This window comes from Doryrhamphus excisus, chromosome 10 (assembly GCF_030265055.1).
Source record: "Doryrhamphus excisus isolate RoL2022-K1 chromosome 10, RoL_Dexc_1.0, whole genome shotgun sequence".
NCBI lineage: Eukaryota > Metazoa > Chordata > Actinopteri > Syngnathiformes > Syngnathidae > Doryrhamphus > Doryrhamphus excisus.
Window position 1 is genome coordinate 8,564,672 of NC_080475.1, and position 17,900 is coordinate 8,582,571.

General features: G+C 40.5%; 1 long non-coding RNA gene across 2 annotated transcripts; it reads left to right on the top strand.

Annotated features, from left to right (window-relative positions):
• The first annotated feature begins 247 nt into the window (after positions 1-247).
• LOC131137534 (uncharacterized) lies at positions 248-16,150 on the top strand. Of its 2 annotated transcripts, none has more exons than XR_009131930.1 (3): positions 248-417; positions 552-661; positions 14,298-16,150. It is a non-coding gene; the product is annotated as an uncharacterized LOC131137534 (long non-coding RNA). The 2 variants fall into 2 exon arrangements; XR_009131929.1 differs by lacking the exon at positions 14,298-16,150 and adding an exon at positions 6,257-6,839.
• Positions 16,151-17,900: the final 1,750 nt, after the last annotated feature.

The window sequence follows — 17,900 nt, forward strand, 5'->3', positions numbered from 1 at the left end:
GGTGTCTTATTCAGTGAAGTATTACATTATAAAATATCACATGTAATAAAGTTAATGTTTAAAACAATTTAAGTAGAATAAATAAGGTTAAAAAATTGGTTCATAAAAAGATACATATCAATAGGTTAAAAAGTACTGTTTAGTATGGTGAATGTGTGATTATTGTATTTGAATAGGAGTGTTTTATTTTGAAGGCAGTGACAGTAAGAGGAAGTGGTGCGTTTCACCGGAAATTCTGAGCCGAGGTGGAGGTGTGTCGCGTGACTAACTGACTCGATAAAAGTCTGTAAAAGTTTGTATTAAAGTGTGTTTAAGTATACAATCGGTGCTGTGAGACGGTCTGTCCCACCGTCTGTGCCTGGACATTATCTACATATCTTCTGTGAGCTACTGGAGCGTGTTGAACAGTTTTTCACGGTATGTATTAGCGCATTAGCCGTTAGCTAACGCATTATTTGTTAGCGTCGCTAGCTAAGTGAATGAACTTTTAGCCGCAATACAGCTAACTCAGCTTACTAACATGGCTGTAATTCATCTTTTCCGATTTGAAGAGATCCATAGTGGTTCCAAACTGCGCTATAAGCTACCCAGAGACAGACCACCTTCGCCGGCTCGTATGAGAGGCTTCTTCCCGCTCAACTGACGTCACAGTCGTAATAAGGTACCGTATTTTATTTTGCTCAGTTAAAGCGGACGCACAGTTTTGTGTGTGGGGGCCCACCAAGTGTGTTTTGTTTACATGGTGTAGTCGAATACCTGCTCAGTAAATGATTGAGATTATTTTTCATATCACTGATTCCAGTGTGATTTTTGGTTATTTCATCTGTTAATATGTTTGTATGCCAGATTTAAAATTATAGAGGTTTAAAAGAGTGCAACCTTGAGATTAACAGTTTATTTACAGTGAGCAAAAATACTCGAGACACATTGAAAGACTTAAAGAACTCAGGGCCTTTCTCTTATTATTTGAGTGATTACTGGGCTACATTAATTTTTAACCCCTACTTATGCCAACTCCATGCAGCTACCTTCTAGATCCCCAAAATAGACAAAAGTATTGGTGCACCCGGACATTAAACATACAAGGAGTGACAACATGATCTATATTTTGTTCATTTGCTCAAAAAGACTCAGAGTTTTACTCACACATGGCTGAAACTGAGCATAAAGATAATATTTTTATGGCACCCAATGTCTGAACCGAGGAACCAATAACATCCACGTGACTCTCGCCACGAAATCAACAACAGAGGCACGGTCGGGTCTGTCTGCAGCCAAGACAGCCTTGGACACGCCATGCATTGTAATACCTTGATATACTGTAATGTCACGAGTGTCACGTAGACATCACAACACTGCATGACTTCCGCTGGACTGTGAAAACATTCTACGTAATCCCGAAGGTCAGAAGTTAAAATCGGTGTTGTAATTCATCCCAAACGTGGACAAGGGAATGGGAAAATTTAATAAGAACTCAAGTACACAATTGTTCTGCTTAAAATGGTTCAGACAACACCACCTATTGAAGGGGCTTGGACCCAATTTAAAAAGGTTACCCAGGGGTCAGTACTGAGCAGTAATAAAATCAGAAATTAGTTAGTCAGTTATGTACATTTTTAGGGCTTTGTTGGTTTTGTTGTTAGCTAGCTCATATTAACTCTTGCGCTAGAATGCACAAAAAGGGGAAAGTTATGCAAATCTGAGACTTTTGCCATTTTTTTAGGGCTTTGTTGTTAGCTAGCTCATATTAACACATTTTCTTGCGCTAGAATGCACAAAAACGGGAATGAAATATGTGTTCATATTTCAAATAAGGATCCCGAATGCACACCCTCCACCAAAAAAATTGCAGTTTCCCTTTAACACGCGATAATGCTAGCTTTAGTATCAATATTACTAACAAAACAGTACATGACTTTTGGACTTGCTGACAGTTTTATATGTGTGGCCTTACGGTGAATGAGCTGCCACAGAGAAACACTGACGGCTCTGAAATGAGGGAAGTAACGAGGAAGCTGATCCCCCCCAGTGATCCTGGCTGGAATGTCTTCCCGCTCCTAATTCATTACCTGATCAGTGGCTGGATCGGCTGTCATTCCGCAGATATTTGACACCAGTAGCTGTCGGTCTTCAAGGGTGTCAGGGGACCTATAGAGGTGTGGAAATTATGCATAACATGAGGCCAGCGCTATGCCACATGAATGTTCACGAAGGCGGTAATAGCAGGGTTATTTACGAGGAACAGCAATAAATAGAAAGAGGGAGCGCTAAAAGATTAAGGGGAAATGTGTCTGTTTGCAAAAGAGACAGAAAGAAGGAGGTGGAGTTTGTGTGGAAAAGGGGAAGGCAGAATCGGATTCTTGAGATTCTTCTACAAGTCTGGTGATTTATGATGTCAGTGGAGTTGAAGCTCAATATGAGCTTCCTTAACACATACTCCCAACAGTACGGAGTATCATTGGGGTGCGGGGTCAAGGTGGATCCCTAAAGGTCAAAGAAAGTCCCCTGCAAATTTGAACATGCATCAGGTTACAATTGAATGCATCACATAATCATTTCACAGTTCCATATGTCCAAAAGGAGTAGGAAGAAGCAAAGCTCATTAAATCCTACCTTGTTCAAATCATACCTTTTTCATGTACCCAGAAAAAATTATTACATTTGATTAATGTTCATGTTAAAGGTTAAATAACTGTTAATAGTTATCCTCCCTATCCGTGTGGAAGTGGTAAGTTTTTGGCTATTTAAGTTGAAAGGAAATAACTACCGTTTAGGTTGCTAGCTCTCTAGTTTGCGAGTTAGCATGTGTCTCAAGACTGTTACATTTTTATTTTTATTTTTATTTTTATTTTTATTTTTATTTTTATTTTTATTTTTATTTTTATTTTTATTTTTATTTTTATTTTTATTTTTATTTTTATTTTTATTTTTATTTTTATTTTTATTTTTATTTTTATTTTTATTTTTATTTTTATTTTTATTTTTATTTATTTAAATTTTTTTTGTCACATACTGAAGTACGAGGTGATATGACCATACATTGACATAATGGGTACCATAGTAACCGTCGATATGCAAATATGTACCGTCTATGTTTATATTTACCTTAGCTCACACGCTGGCAACAAAAGTTCTGCTTCACAAAACAGAAACAGTGATTAAATCAAGATGTTTCAATACCAGAGGAAATAAACGTATTGAAGCCCAAATTGAGTGTTTTCTTCCAGGAGAACAACCAGATGCTTCTATTATTGAATTCAAATCAATTTACCTCGCTGCTCTTTTCATTTACAACCCAATCACAATTCACTGCGTTGTCATCCCGTACTCTGTCCGTATCTCTCAGAACTGCTGCTGGGTTTACCACGCAAGCTCACCTCAAGTCCTTCCTCTCTGGCTCAAACTTGACAAACTGGCCCATAAACATGGCATGTACCTTGCAGCGGTGTATAAGGAGAAAATAGCACCGTCAAGAACGCCATTTTCACAAGACGGACTCAAACTCTACACACTATATAAACCTGCCGGGTTACTACAAGACCATTATCTTCAAATACATTGTAACCAATTAGCCTGAATTACATTCGTTCTACTGTTTGATTTGACTTTTTTACTTTGTTCTTTGTAGGGATGAGCCGGTTACGGATAATGCATTTTTGCCGGATATGAGTATGAAACGAGTACATTTTGTCATTATCTGTATTCATGTTTAAAGAAAATTCTCATTATGTATTCACTCTTCGCGCTTTGTGATTGGCCAATCACAAGCAGCGATCGCCACTACTTAGATGGACTTTACAGGCGGCAGTCAACCGGGCCTTAGTGGTTAAAAATGACCCTAAACCCAACCCTCAACCTAAGCCGGGGGTCGGCAACCCGCGTACTTCAACTTCCTCGTTGGGGCTCCCTCCTTTGATTTTTTTTTAACACTGAAGCTGGAGAAATGTGCATTTGTGAAAATAATTTGAAGTTCATGAACGCATCTAAACTGGGTTCTGACTGCTGATTGGATGACCAAAGAAGGGGACGATAGGCGTCCGATTTAGCGACAAATTCAAGTCGGCTACACTGGGCTGCACATTTACTGACCGAGAATACATGAAATAATCGACAATAAACCAAGTCCAAACCCGATCACCCGACCACAATCAAAACCTGAACCTCACACAGCAAACTCATCTGGTTCTGGTCAGTTTTCGGTCAAGAAACACTGACAGTGTAGCTCTGGCAAAGACTTGTCCCGTTCGTGACCTACTAACTTTATTTGCCCCACAAAGCCCTCGGCAGCCCCGCCCATCAGCCTTTCGAGTTACTTGTTGTTACGCATCAATTGCCTGTCACCTTTACGGCCTTTATTTATTTGTCGGCTACATCGTGTGGAACAAAGCTGAGGGTATCACTCAGGTAGATGGATGATAACTCAGCTGATGTGACTCATCAATCTGTGGAATTTGACTTCCTCAATCTCATACAGCGGTTACTGTCATATTACGGAGAAGTATGATCAAGATCAATGACATTTTAAATGCTTCCCAGTTAGAGCTGATCAGGGATCATAAAGGGGACGTTGGTCATAAATGTGTCTCAGCCCACACTCTGGGAACAGCTCTTTTTTTATATACTGTTGCCGAGGAATTCTGGTTAAAATGAATGAACTTGGAATGGCTAAATGTCACACGTTAACCAATATTGATCTCTCCGGAATTGTTCAACAGGCAATGACTTTATCACTCAAAGTATTTATTGTACAATGATGTGTTTCTATGCACGCAGGAGTGTGACAAACCACAGTGTAGTAGGCGTACCATGGGTGGAATACATTCATTCATTCATTTTCTACCGCTTATCTTTGCGGGGGGTGATGGAGCCTATCCCAGCTGTCTTCAGGCGAGAGGCGGGGTACACCCTAGACCAGTGGTGGGCAAACTACGGCCCGGGGGCCACATCCGGCCCGCCAAGTGTTTGAATACGGCCCGCCCAATCTTTCAAAAGTATTTAATTTAAACTCAACATACAACCTGGCATCATGGCCTGAGCCAACCTTTTGATGGTTGTATCAATTTCGTTGTTTGACATGGTCTGTTGTTTACAAAGTGCTCCTGAAAAAAGAGACACAAGCACATAATAATAATAAAAATTAAAATAATAATTATTATATTATTATTATAACTATTATGATTATTATATTTATTATATCAATGCTAATTATTATATTAATTATATATAATAATATTGTTATATTTGCATATTTTACATAATAATAATATATAATTATTATTTTAATTTTATTTTAAGTATAATATTTTATTATTTTTAAAATATTTAAATATAAATATAAAATAATAAATAATAATAGCAGATTGCATGACAATTTTACAGATACAATAATACCAGGTGGACTGTTACGTGTAAAATATATAGTCTGCCCCCCCCCCCCCCCCAAAAAAAAAGTTTGCCCACCCCTGCCCTAGACTGCCAGCCAATCACAAATCACAGGGCACATATAGACAAACAACCATTCACACTCACATTCATACCTATGGACAATTTGGAGTCGCTAATTAACCTAGCATGTTTTTGGAATGTGGGAGGAAACCGGAGTACCACGCATGCACGGGGAGAACATGCAAACTCCACACAGAGATGGCCGAGGGTGGAATTGAACCCTGATCTGTGCGCTAACCACTCGACTAATACATGAAAAAAAATACAGCTGAATAGGTGCAGATTCTGGAAGATCTGCTTTGTGTGTAGGAGCCACAACTCAATACAAAGAGCCAAAAAAATGAGCATAATTGGTCCCCTTTAACATAATAAATAAACATGAATGCATTTTTTTTTACAGATGCCAAATAAGTCTAAATGAACTTCAAGGGAAATTATTATGAGATCATATTTCCATGGGAAAGCTTTTGGTATCACAAGCAAATATGAAAATATTTATTATGTCTCATTGGTGCTGTTTTAGACGTCCAACAAAGATTTACAGCAAAGGTAGGATATAAAAAAAGCTAAAAAAAAATACATTTGAAAATGTTTCAAGTTAAAGGCAGCTAATGAATAGAGTCCCATTAGTGTATCCGCATATTAACTTTGCATACACAGCGGACCGCTGATGTGCACAGTGAGCATGCAGGGGGTGCACACCAAAACAAACAAAACCTCTCCTCCTCTTTCCCTGCGGCGACAAACAAAGTGCGCTCCAATGATGAACATTTCTTCCTGTTTCATGTTTAACCCCGCTCATTTCCCACAGTAAGAACCCCCGAAAACAAGCAGCGGCTCGGGGGGGGGAAATGACTGATGGCTGATTGTCATTGTTTGGGACCGTGCCGACTCCTCTTGGCTTTTTTGGAGGCCATGACGCAGAATTGGAAAAATCCTGGTGTTTTCCGGGCGCTGCATGTTGTGTTGTCAATGACTATGCATTGTGCATTGTTTATATTATTGGAGTTTATTTATTCTTGTTTTAGCATAGTAGTCTATTTTTAATTGGGGTATTATCTTATGTAACATGTGACATCCATTATTGACAGCAAATGTATGGGTAAAATTGTACACAATAAATGTTGTCGTATTATGTTATTTGGTGGTAATCCAAATGAGGAGAATTTGCCTGTTGTACAGTATTGTTGCTTCGAGGTAGTATTCCCCCGTCTGATTGTGTGTGGGCTCGGCGCACCTTGCCGCTGACATCACTATTAGTCACAAATGTCAATATTTGAGAAACACTGACATGCTCCATCAATCTCACACAGTCACCTCTCCACCGGTCAATGGCACACTTCACCATCCGGTGGCGTCTCTGTGCCGCTCTAACCATTTCCTTGTATTTGTTGTTGTTTGATGCTCTCCTGTCCCTCGGACTTGTTCCTGCTTCAGCGTGACGTTTGGTTCATAGGCTCTTTAATCGTGCATAGATGGCTGTCATCTTCCCCAGTGCTTTTACAGCGACTGACCTCTCTGACCGCCACTGACGGTCGTCTGTCAAAGTGGGTTAATTCTCAGTCATGTGAAGGTCAAGAAGCCGACACATGATGATGTCTGACAGTGTTGCGGGACTCCATGTCAAACATCCGCTGAAGCACTAGAAGGTTCAAGTCAATCTGCGGCTGTAATCAGAGTGCGTCCTTGCTGATCTCATGGCCTTAAATGCCTATTGACACCCATCAGAGCATGGAGGCTAAACAAATGATCATCACTCAATATTGGCTCCCATCTCCCGACACAGCCACCCAAGTGATGCTCCCATCCAAACAATAGATATCATCATGCCATTCCTTCAAAAATTGGGAGAGATGCCAACGAAAAGAAGCGGTACCATTGGGGTGGTTAATACATCACAAGTCTTCTCTGATGCCATGCCCAGAGAAAAGGCCCCCTGGGGAGTACCCAGCATCGGGATAACATAGGAGCAATGTGACTGGTGCAATATTATATAGTATCTGATGAATGCAGTTTGTTGTTTTAGACGTTGTAGTGCAATCAAATGTGGCAGGATACTGGAGTACTGGAGAAAACCCGTGTGTGGAGAATCGCGGGGAATCGAACCCAGGTGTTTCCGATCTCCTGACTGCGTGGCCTAGATACTAACCACTCATAAATTTAATTAATTTTTTTGACTTTTTTGTGATTTGCTTTTTAGATTATTAATCAGTTGAAATTCGGTAAATAATTTGTGAAGAGTTTCTAAGTACATAATATGAAATACTTTATTCGCACGATAAAAGTTTTTCGTTTTACAGCCTTCTTACAAATTAATCAACTTGCCGCGGTCTCGTTTTCGGCATGAAAATATCAACAAAGTGCCATCCTCCTGCTCTCTCTGTGGTATGTCTGGGCTTGCCTGCCTGGCGGGCAGCTGGCAGGTAGTGATGGGCGGTGTTTGGCTGCCTGTAGCTGAGTCATGTGACGGTAAATCAAACACAAGAGACGGGGGTAGAGGGTGGTGGTGGGGGGTCAAAGGGAGCTGAGACACAGCCAAGGATACCAACCCAAGTCTAAGTGTCTAACTTTTGACATTGGTATCGATCAATATTGATACCAACGTTGAGATCGATATTTGGATCGATCGTTTTTTGCGATACTCTGTGGTGTCCTGAAGCGTTGACAAAATGTTTTAATGTTTTTTTTCTTTGAAATATCTCACACAATTAAAATTCAACAACTCGCAACTTCGGGCCCTTGTGGAGGTTGGTGGACCGGTTGGTGGACTGGTTGGTGTTGGGCCAATGTTTTTGTTTTTTCAAACTGGGGGGTGTAAACGGGGTGCGGCGCTTGCTTTGAGGCCAATCAGGTTTCCAATTAATAACTGTTTTTGTTTCACATACATTGTTTCTATCTCTGGAGCTAAATGTGTGTTTTAGGGGCATACAAGCTGTCCCTCGGTTAAATGTTGTTGTTGTTTTTATTTTGTAGCTCGGCGTTATGGAAAGGTGCACTTCAAATATGCTAATCAAACATCTGGTGTTCCTACAGCATACACGGATTGCTGCACTTATCCTACAAGATAAAAAGGTTACTTGCTTTTTGAATGTCATTTGAATGCACCGTGGTCGCTCACCAGTTAGGATTGTTGCATTGTTTGTAATAGAAGGGGATAAATATTGCTTACACCTATTCTTTCCTCTCTCCGCTTGTTTTGATGCCCATCCTCACGTACACTCACCCCCCCCCCGTTCCCTTCCCACCCTCTGCTGAAAGCCATTACAGAAATACAATTTCTAATACCTCCGCACAGGCCTTCGATCGACTGCAAACAAATTTATATTCAGGCGGTAAACAGAGCGCTGCAGAGATTTATTTATCGAGTCTGCAGGAGAGAAACAAGCAGGCGTGTGAACCCTGAATAACCTCGGAGCTGACGTGAAGATGGATCAGCGCACCATGCAAATGCATCTATTGCACTCAGTCATTCAGCACATCTCTGCCTGTAGAATCCCATTAAGTCCCACAGCTGAGGCCATATTTCTGGGCTCGGAGAATCCACTTTGGAAGTTCTTCATTACTAGGGGAAAGATTTTCTAATTGGTATGGACCTGAAGGATATAGAAGAAATAGAACTGAAAGAAAACATGAATATTTCATTGAATAGAAACGCTTGCCGTGGTTTTAGGTTGATTTCAGTGTCTTTATGTTAAAATGGATTTAAATACACCATGTCAACAATATTTACAGTATTTGAGTCATGCTGATTTATACAGGGGTTATCACAGGTCGCAAAAACCTTGCTGTTGAGGGATGTGTGGAATTATTTCAGGGTCATTTGCCCCGCCCCCAGCCCAGTGCTAATTTTAGTGTGCATAAAACTACTATTTGTGTAGGCCCCAGCCTCTGTGTACACCCTCGCACTTGTAGGGTTGCCGTCGAAAATAAAAATCCAAGAGCAGGACTAGATTTAGGTCAAACTTCCTGATCTCTGTTTGTGTATTTGTTGGAGGCTAATTACAAAGCTGCTGCTCCTGAACTTCTAACTGCTTCTAAATACCAGCTGTCATGACCTCTGAACCCATTAAGTGTGCCTTTCACATGACCCAAGCCAGGACCCCCCCTCTAATTTACATAAACCATTAGCTGATTTAATGCGGCTTGTATGATGCAAATGATTGTATTGTTGCAGTGAAAAATAATCTTGCTATTTCTGAAAAAAAAAAAAAGTCAGGATGCCAAGGAGACCCCCCCACACACCCCACCCTACAGGAGGCCCCCACAGAGTAGAGCACAGACCCCCAATCCCTACTGCTGTAAAATGTTGACCCTGCTTGAGTTTCTCCAAGTTGCTCCAGCTTGAAGACTGTTGATGACACACATGTCCGGCTATTGGCGGAGGTGGGGGTGAGAAGGGGGGGGGGGGGGCACGTCATCGCCATCTATCCTGGGAGAAAATGTCCCCTCTCCTCGGCCACGCGTGACTGCGTGCATGAGAGGCCGGCCGTGAGGTGAAGCCCCGTCCAATGATTAAGCAGAGCAGAGCTGATAATGACTCCCTATCAGGAGCTTACGGCCGGAGGGGCGCCGGGCCAGTGCGGACCGGCCACGGTGAGGTCACCCAGGGCGGAGTGACTCGTCGAGGTGTGCCCCCCCCCCCCCCCCCCCCCCCCCCCAGGATGTACCCCGCTCCATCCTTCAGCTTGGATCCACGCACCGCCTCTCCTCCTGGGTGTGACACTCCCAGGGGGGACTTCTCCGTCACGGCCTGGCCCCACTCGTATCTCGCAGGGCCTGGGGGACGCGCGTAAAACCAAACCGCGCAGATGTTGCGCACTGTGATTTTACACACCACGGCGAGTGAAAAGTCGAATACGAGCCGGAGGGAAGTTGACGCAGCCCGGACTGGAACTTCGGAACCGTGGACGGAAGGACGCGAAAAGTTTTGGATGAACAAAAGTGCGGGTAAGTTTTCATCACGCATGATGAGTTCGAGTGGTGTTGTCCTGGTAAACATTGTAGCTTTTTTTTTTTAAATTGTCGATTATTAGACTGGCGAAAACTTAAAAACGTAAACACTGACGTGCACTGTGACGTTTCTCCTCGTCACCAAAACGCACCGTCCAGCTGCCTGATAGGAACAATGCAGTACCGATTACAGTACAATATTTTTAAATACATAGTAAACTCTGGTAAGTTGAAGTTACTGTATGTGTATTGTTTTATTTTATTATTTATTTAATAGTTAAGCATATATATATACCATAATAACTTCGAAATTTGCAAGATTAATAGTACCTCATTTTTGCGAGACACTCAGAAAAAACATTTTTATACAATTTTCAGTTTGTAGTGAAAAGTACAACTCGAATAATTAATTAAAATTGTGTTTATACCGGATAAAATGCTATTTTTAACACATCTAAAAGCAGGCCTTGTGGTAAAATACATTGTAACATAAGTGCAACAATCATTTTTACACTGCACATAGTAGAGTGAATTACGGTAAGAGGCCATCTCGGTGTATATTCAACTCTGAGCCTGATCAATTATTTCCCCTTTGCTCTCATTAGCCCTTGAATAATGCATCACACTCCTCGTCCGCGGCTGCGCAAAGTTGAGTAAAAGTTAAGCAGGAGTGTTGCCACAGTATCGATTCCTTGTCTGTCTGTAATGAAAGCCTTTGCGTATTGATTTCAGTTTGCAGCACCTTTACGCATGTCCACCTTTTTAACATAATTGCTGTCACAGATCATCATTTCCTTTGACTGATGAATCCCGGGCAGGAGAAGAATACTATTGCTGTGTACTTTAAAAAATATCATACACTAATGAGTTTACAATTCTTATATATGAATGTTTGCTGGTTTCATGGATATCACACAGGATCATAAAAACTAGTGCAGCACAATTCAAGTTATGGAAAAAGTAGAATATAAAAGTGGGAATATACTTTTAAAACTAGGATGGCCTTCCTGCAAGGCCGAATTTATATGGATGTACATTGATTTGTCTTAAAATAATAATAATTCACAGACAATATAAAGAAATGTTGGATTTTAAGGACACTCGTTGATATATAAGATATTTAAAGTAAACTTTAATCAACTTTTTCTAGTTATACCTTTAAAAATTAGAAAGGTTTTCATTTCATTGTAGCTTTGTCTTGAAGTGAAGTTACCTTGCCGTGTAAGAATTCTCCAAAAGAAGCTCCAGACATACCTGGATCAAAATTTAATGGAATCTCCCTTAAGCTACCATGAAACGTAGAGGAAAATGAGTCCCGCTAACTAAGACTAATGACAGCACCCTTTGCGGAAGTCATGCATCAAAAGTGCTCAAAAGCACACAAAATGCGTGTCAAAATTCTAATTTTGGCTCACATGTGCAATCGTAATCATTTTTACCGATGCACGAGGTGCTTGAGAGATGTTGCACGGTGCAACCGCACCTCACTAACGATGCCGCGGTAATGAAGGCAAAAAGTCATTATCTCTCCCACGTACACAAACACTCATCCGCCTCCCCTTAACCTCCGTCTGACCCTCAATGAGGAGTCACTTATTAGTGCAAAGTCGTAAACGGGTCGTCGGTAAAGTCGTCTTTCCTCAGGAGGTTCTGTAGTTTTTGGGTGGATTCTCCAAAGACGTGTAACCTGATCTTCCTGCTTGGCGGATATACTCCCCGTGCGTCATTCTTCAATTACGCTCTGACAGCACCTGAATTACTGTGGGCTGGATGCCCAGACGACTGAGGCAATGTGTATCGATCTGTTCTCTTTCCTTCTCGCCTCTCGGTGGCTCGCCGAGGCCTCGCCGTCCCCTCAGCTTGGCTCGGTTATATTTAAGCATGCGAGTCATTGCTCAAACATTTAGCTTGATTCTTTTTTGCCTTCTGGCCTGCATCACTTCTATTATCTTTGCGGCCATTAATCAGCGTAGGTGGGATGGGGGGGGTTGCACTCCTGGAAGGTGAAGTTCTTAATTACGCACACCTCTGCCTCGGCATTGGTTCTTCATAGTGACTGCCCTCTAATTCTCCAACTCACTTACCTTGACATTCATTTTCTTAAAACACACACGTGGACATTTATCCTATAAGTGACCTTTCCGTATGCTATGCTTTTTCAAGTGGCTAGAGGCCTGTTAACCTTCCTGGCGATGAATTGCGGGCATGAGACGACACCTGGCAGGCCGACTCCATTATGCTAGCCACGCGTTCCCTCATATAATAACGCCGTGACCACAAAGCCGGCGATGAAAAAATCAAGATTGAGACGAGCGTCCTGTCATTCTTTCCAATAGCACGATACGATACTTTAACGCCTAACCCAGAAACCTCACAGGGAAAAAAATGGAGACATTTGTCATCAGTGCAGCGCTGCGGAGGAAGTGTAAACTGTTGGAGTGTCATCGACACAGGAAGGCCTCAAAGCAAATTATGAATGGATGTCTCGGATGCAACTAATGGGGTGCAAAAAGCCGCAAAGTTGTTTGCAATCGCCAAACGTGCCGCGAATCCCTTTCTCCGTATTTGTAACACGCAGCTGCACATTTGTCACAACTCAGCGTCGTCGCGTGAGAGATGTTTTGTCGCTATACAGCTACTTCGTGGAACTTTTTACTGTCCGGGATCGCCGTATAAACGTGAAACGTTCAAAGCCCTCACAGCCCGAGGTACCCGTTCCCATCTGCTGGTAGATAAAACACAATCGAAAGATTTGCCACATTGTTGCCAGCCTTGAGCTAAAACGTGTTAATCCGTATCCTGTCCGCTATTTGGCATAACGGGATTTCAGTAATCCGGTAATCCAGTCCCCAAAACAGTACTTAGTACAGTCAGATTTGGAGAAAATGTCTCATTAGTACCGAAGACTAGCTAAATAAGCAGCCTACATGCCTTTTAACCCAGTATGACGGTACCATACCGATATAACGCACCCTTGTGGTTTTGTTTTCAGGTTCTGGGACAAAACGTGCAAGACAATATGAATGCGTTTTTATGTGGATCAGTTATGTCCGTTCATTCCCGATGGAAATTTCCGACCAGATCCCAATCCGTGAGATGTGGAACCCGGAAGAGTTAGCAGCCGTGGAATGGTCAGATTACGCAATCGCAGCATGCTAACTTTGCTGGAGTCAAAATGATGACTTTTGAATGCGTTTAAAAACAAATTGTATAGACGGTGTAATGTTTAAAGACCTGGTACTGTTCAGTTATTTAGACCTGGTGTGAATCCATCTTAATGACACATGTAGATCTCCGTAAGCACTTTGGTAATGCCTGTGAGGCGGACCCAATCAGGAATATTATCAACGTGTTCTGTAGCACAGGTCGGATTTGGCCCCGGGGCCCCGACTTTGACACTATGCATTAAAAGAAGTGTATGCAAAGGGCGCCAACATATCCCAACTGTGTTGTGTCTTGTAAAAATAACAATGTGGCTAAAATTAGCTTTTGTGGAATGGATAGTCCATCACTATTACTCCACATTGTGGACTGCTTTTGTGTGTGTGTGTGTGTAGGCCATATGAACATGTATGTAACACAAAAGAGCCGTGAGTGACATCCATGAACCAGGAAAAATTTAGCTTTATAATTGTGAAAAATATAGATATTTTTGTTCAATCTGTTCTTTTAAAGCAATATTAGTGACATATGCCACCCGGTGGTGGTCTGATATTTTTGGAAAATATCATTTGGAGTTGCATAGTCCCTTTTAATCTTTCAGGCTTGTCATTTTCTTGCACAAATATATCAATATTTTTCATAGTATTATATTTGGTTGTCTATACTTCTTATGTAATGTAACATGAGCATGACTTCATTCATGATTGTGTGCTTTTTTTTTTTTTTTTACTTTGACTCAGGTGATCTGCAGCTTCTCTCCGCTAACCCGAACCCCCCGATGGCGGGGTCCCACTTGGAAAAGTAGACCCCCTTCAACAAGTTATCTCCATGCGGATGCAGATGATATATATATATATCATATATATATATAAATATGGCTGTGGAACTGTGCGCACCTGAAGCTCTGTGCGGGGTTAGTATTGGGGTGGGGGTGCGTTAAGGTTGAATGTAATTGACACATATTAATCCTAATTTAATATTAATATTAATATTAATCTAACGCTGGTCAACATAATTCGAAGGACTTCCTAAGAGAAATAGCATCCATTAATTGATCACTAATAGATTAAAACAGCATTCTAATTATAAAATAAATTTAAATTTAATTTAGGTAATGAAATAACAATCATAACAATATGCATTTAATGTTTTATAATATGTACAGTATAAAATATTAATTATAAGCAGTAAAACGTTGCTTTATAAATCAGCACAAGTGACAATAAATTCATTTTTAAAATCCATTTATGATATTTCGTCACTAAATGAGCATGTTTATGCATGTGTGAGTGCGCGGCAACGCTGTGTGTCAAAACACGTCGACGGGTGACTCCCTGCGTCTCTTTATTGCGCCTCCTATCGCGGCGCAAAATGAGACTCGCAACAGCGGAGCAGACAGTAACGGGCTGTCTGGGCTCCTTTACGCACTCACCAATAAACTGCAAGTATATTCCTCCCCGGATTTACATCCCATAGACGGTAAACGATCGTAAACCGGGGGCCCTTAAACGTGGCTGCGCCGGCGCCAATCGCAATGCGCTTCTATCATGTTCATGTCTGTTTTAATATCACCAAATGGTCCATCAGACTCTTTCACTTAATGGAATGGAGTGTTTTGTTTAGCCGAGATGCGCAAGGCGTAAACTAAATAACGTCGGTGATGTCAAAATAAGGCAAAAAACGGTTGCTTAGAAATCAAATCCGCTACAAGACAAGTGCGTGTGTGCTGTGCAAGGCCAAGCCGTAATGTATGCGGCTAAACCGGAGTTCAACTTTAACCTTCTGACCTCCGTCTTGCCTCCGGATAACGATGACCCGGTCATCGCGAAAGATGCACACTTCACTGAGGTGTTTTTTTTTAATCCATTTATTTTTCCTACGTGGTTTTGTTCAATATATGTAAAAAAAACTATTATAACTATTTATTCGTTTTTTTGTAATATTATTGTGCTTTTAGTGAAGTAAAAATACACACACTGAGAGCTCTTTTGAAAGAAATATATTGTTTTTAACTTATTTTTTCAGTTTTTCACTTCTTTTAATTTAACTTAATTTATTTTCAATTTCAATTACAGTTGTGACAATTTTCTAAGAGTTTTTTTCCTCGGTAAATATAGTTAAAAAAAATATCAACAAAATGTGCGAAAAGAGGACTTTGGGTGAACTATCACTTTCATTTCATGGCGTGGCAGCCTCAGCACTTAAATTGATGAAGCGCATTGTTTGCTCAGACCTGACATTTACTTCCAGAGCATTTGAGTGTGACGTCGCTCTGATGAATTTTTGCACTTGTGTAATTTGTGTGTGTGTGTGTGTGAAGATGGATGCTGGGCCCATGAGAATGACAACTCACACATGAGGTGGATGAAAAAGGCCAAATTAAATCCAAAAGAGTCAGAATCCTGCCACCCCGCCCCCTCCTAAAATCGCAAATTTTTCATATTGAAATATGCAGCAAAACTATTTTAATTAAATGTATCAATTTAAATGAATTGTAAACATCATCATTCAGACAGGAATTGTTGATTTGAGGTTATTTGCTATATAAGCTATAATATATAAACTATACCTGTATAGAGTATTGCTGTACTGTATAACTGTATAATGTAAGAGTTATGTGATATATAGTATATATATAAACTGTGTACTATTTGTGACCTCTCTTGTGACTGTGTTTTGTCCTTGACTATTTTAGTTTCATACATAAATTATGTATTATTTTATTTATCAGATTCCAATTGAGTGCATCCCATAATCAGTTCCCAGTTCCACATGTCCAAAAGGAGTAGGAAGAAGCAAAGCTTATTAAATCCTACCCCTTTTACAATCACTAACTGTTACATTTGTTCACGTCCTGCTTTCCTAATATAGTTTAAGACAGGGGTCTCAAACTAGTGACCTGCGGGCCACATTTGGCCCGCGGGCCGCCTTGATATGAAAGTTTAATGTTAAGTTTGATATGGATGCTGTATGGTATCATGTACCCAGAAAAAATTATTACGTTTGATTCATGTTCATGTTAAAGGTTAAATAACTGTTAATAGTTATCCTCCCTATCCGTGTGGAAGTGGTAGGTTTTTGGCTATTTAAGTTGAAAGGAAATAACTACCGTTAGGTTGCTAGCTCTCTAGTTTGCGAGTTAGCATGTGTCTCAAGACTGTTACATTATTTTTATTTTTATTTTTATTTTTATTTTTATTTTTATTTTTATTTTTATTTTTATTTTTATTTTTATTTGTATTTGTATTTGTATTTGTATTTGTATTTGTATTTGTATTTGTATTTGTATTTGTATTTGTATTTTTATTTTTATTTTTATTTTTATTTTTATTTTTATTTTTATTTTTATTTTTATTTTTATTTTTATTTTTATTTTTTTAATTTTTTTTTACATTTTTAAAAAAAAATTTTTAAATTTTTTTAAAATTTTTTTAATTTTTTTTTAATAAAAAAAAAATAATAATTTTTTTATTTTTTATTTTTTAAGTTTTTGTCACATACTAAAGTACGGGTGATATGACTATACAATGATATTGATAATATGCATTGGTTATTGGTTATTTTTTAGCCAATAAATAACTTATTCATATAGATAAAGATAGTTAAATAAATATCCTCACAATGGATCAACTCTATATGTCATAGTCGGCCATTGTTGTTGTAATAGAAGTTACTCTAATTTGACTTTTTAGTGCTCGCTGATGCTTCTTACTCCCAGATTGAACCACCAAAACCATTAGAAATGGAAATCGAACCCATCTACGCGTCTGTGTGTGCCCGCCTGTACAAAGTGTGTTTCCCTCTAACGCAAAGCCCTCAATAAAAAGTCACATATTCAAATCCATACATAATAAATTATGACACCGACCGAGCCGCACACCCACACCCATCCAGCGGCTCCACGGCTCCACGGCTCCACGGCTCCACTCCAGGGAGCAGATGTTTGGGGACAGCTTACAGCCTCAGCAAATTTCAGTGCACTAAGCAAACAGCAGCACTCAGCACTTCTGGCTGCAAAGAGAAATCTCCTCTTGAAAGTGTGCCTGTCTGGAGGGTGGGTGGGTGTGTATGTATGTGTGTGGGGGGGGGCTTTGAGTTAGGTGTCATGAGGATGGGGGGGCGTGAAGGGGTGCATGGTGGAGGTGAAAGTGTGTCAAGGTTGTGTGTCTGTTGTTGCCCGGGCGTGTTATCAATTGTGGCGCTGCACGCATGGTCAGGGTGGGGGGGGGGGGGGCGGCATCATGGACACTATGTATCTCTCTGTGGCATCATGCAGGACCAGAACCAGGACTAGGACTGCCCCCTTGTTTGGATTGCCCTTTTCCACATTTAGAGACAAAAAC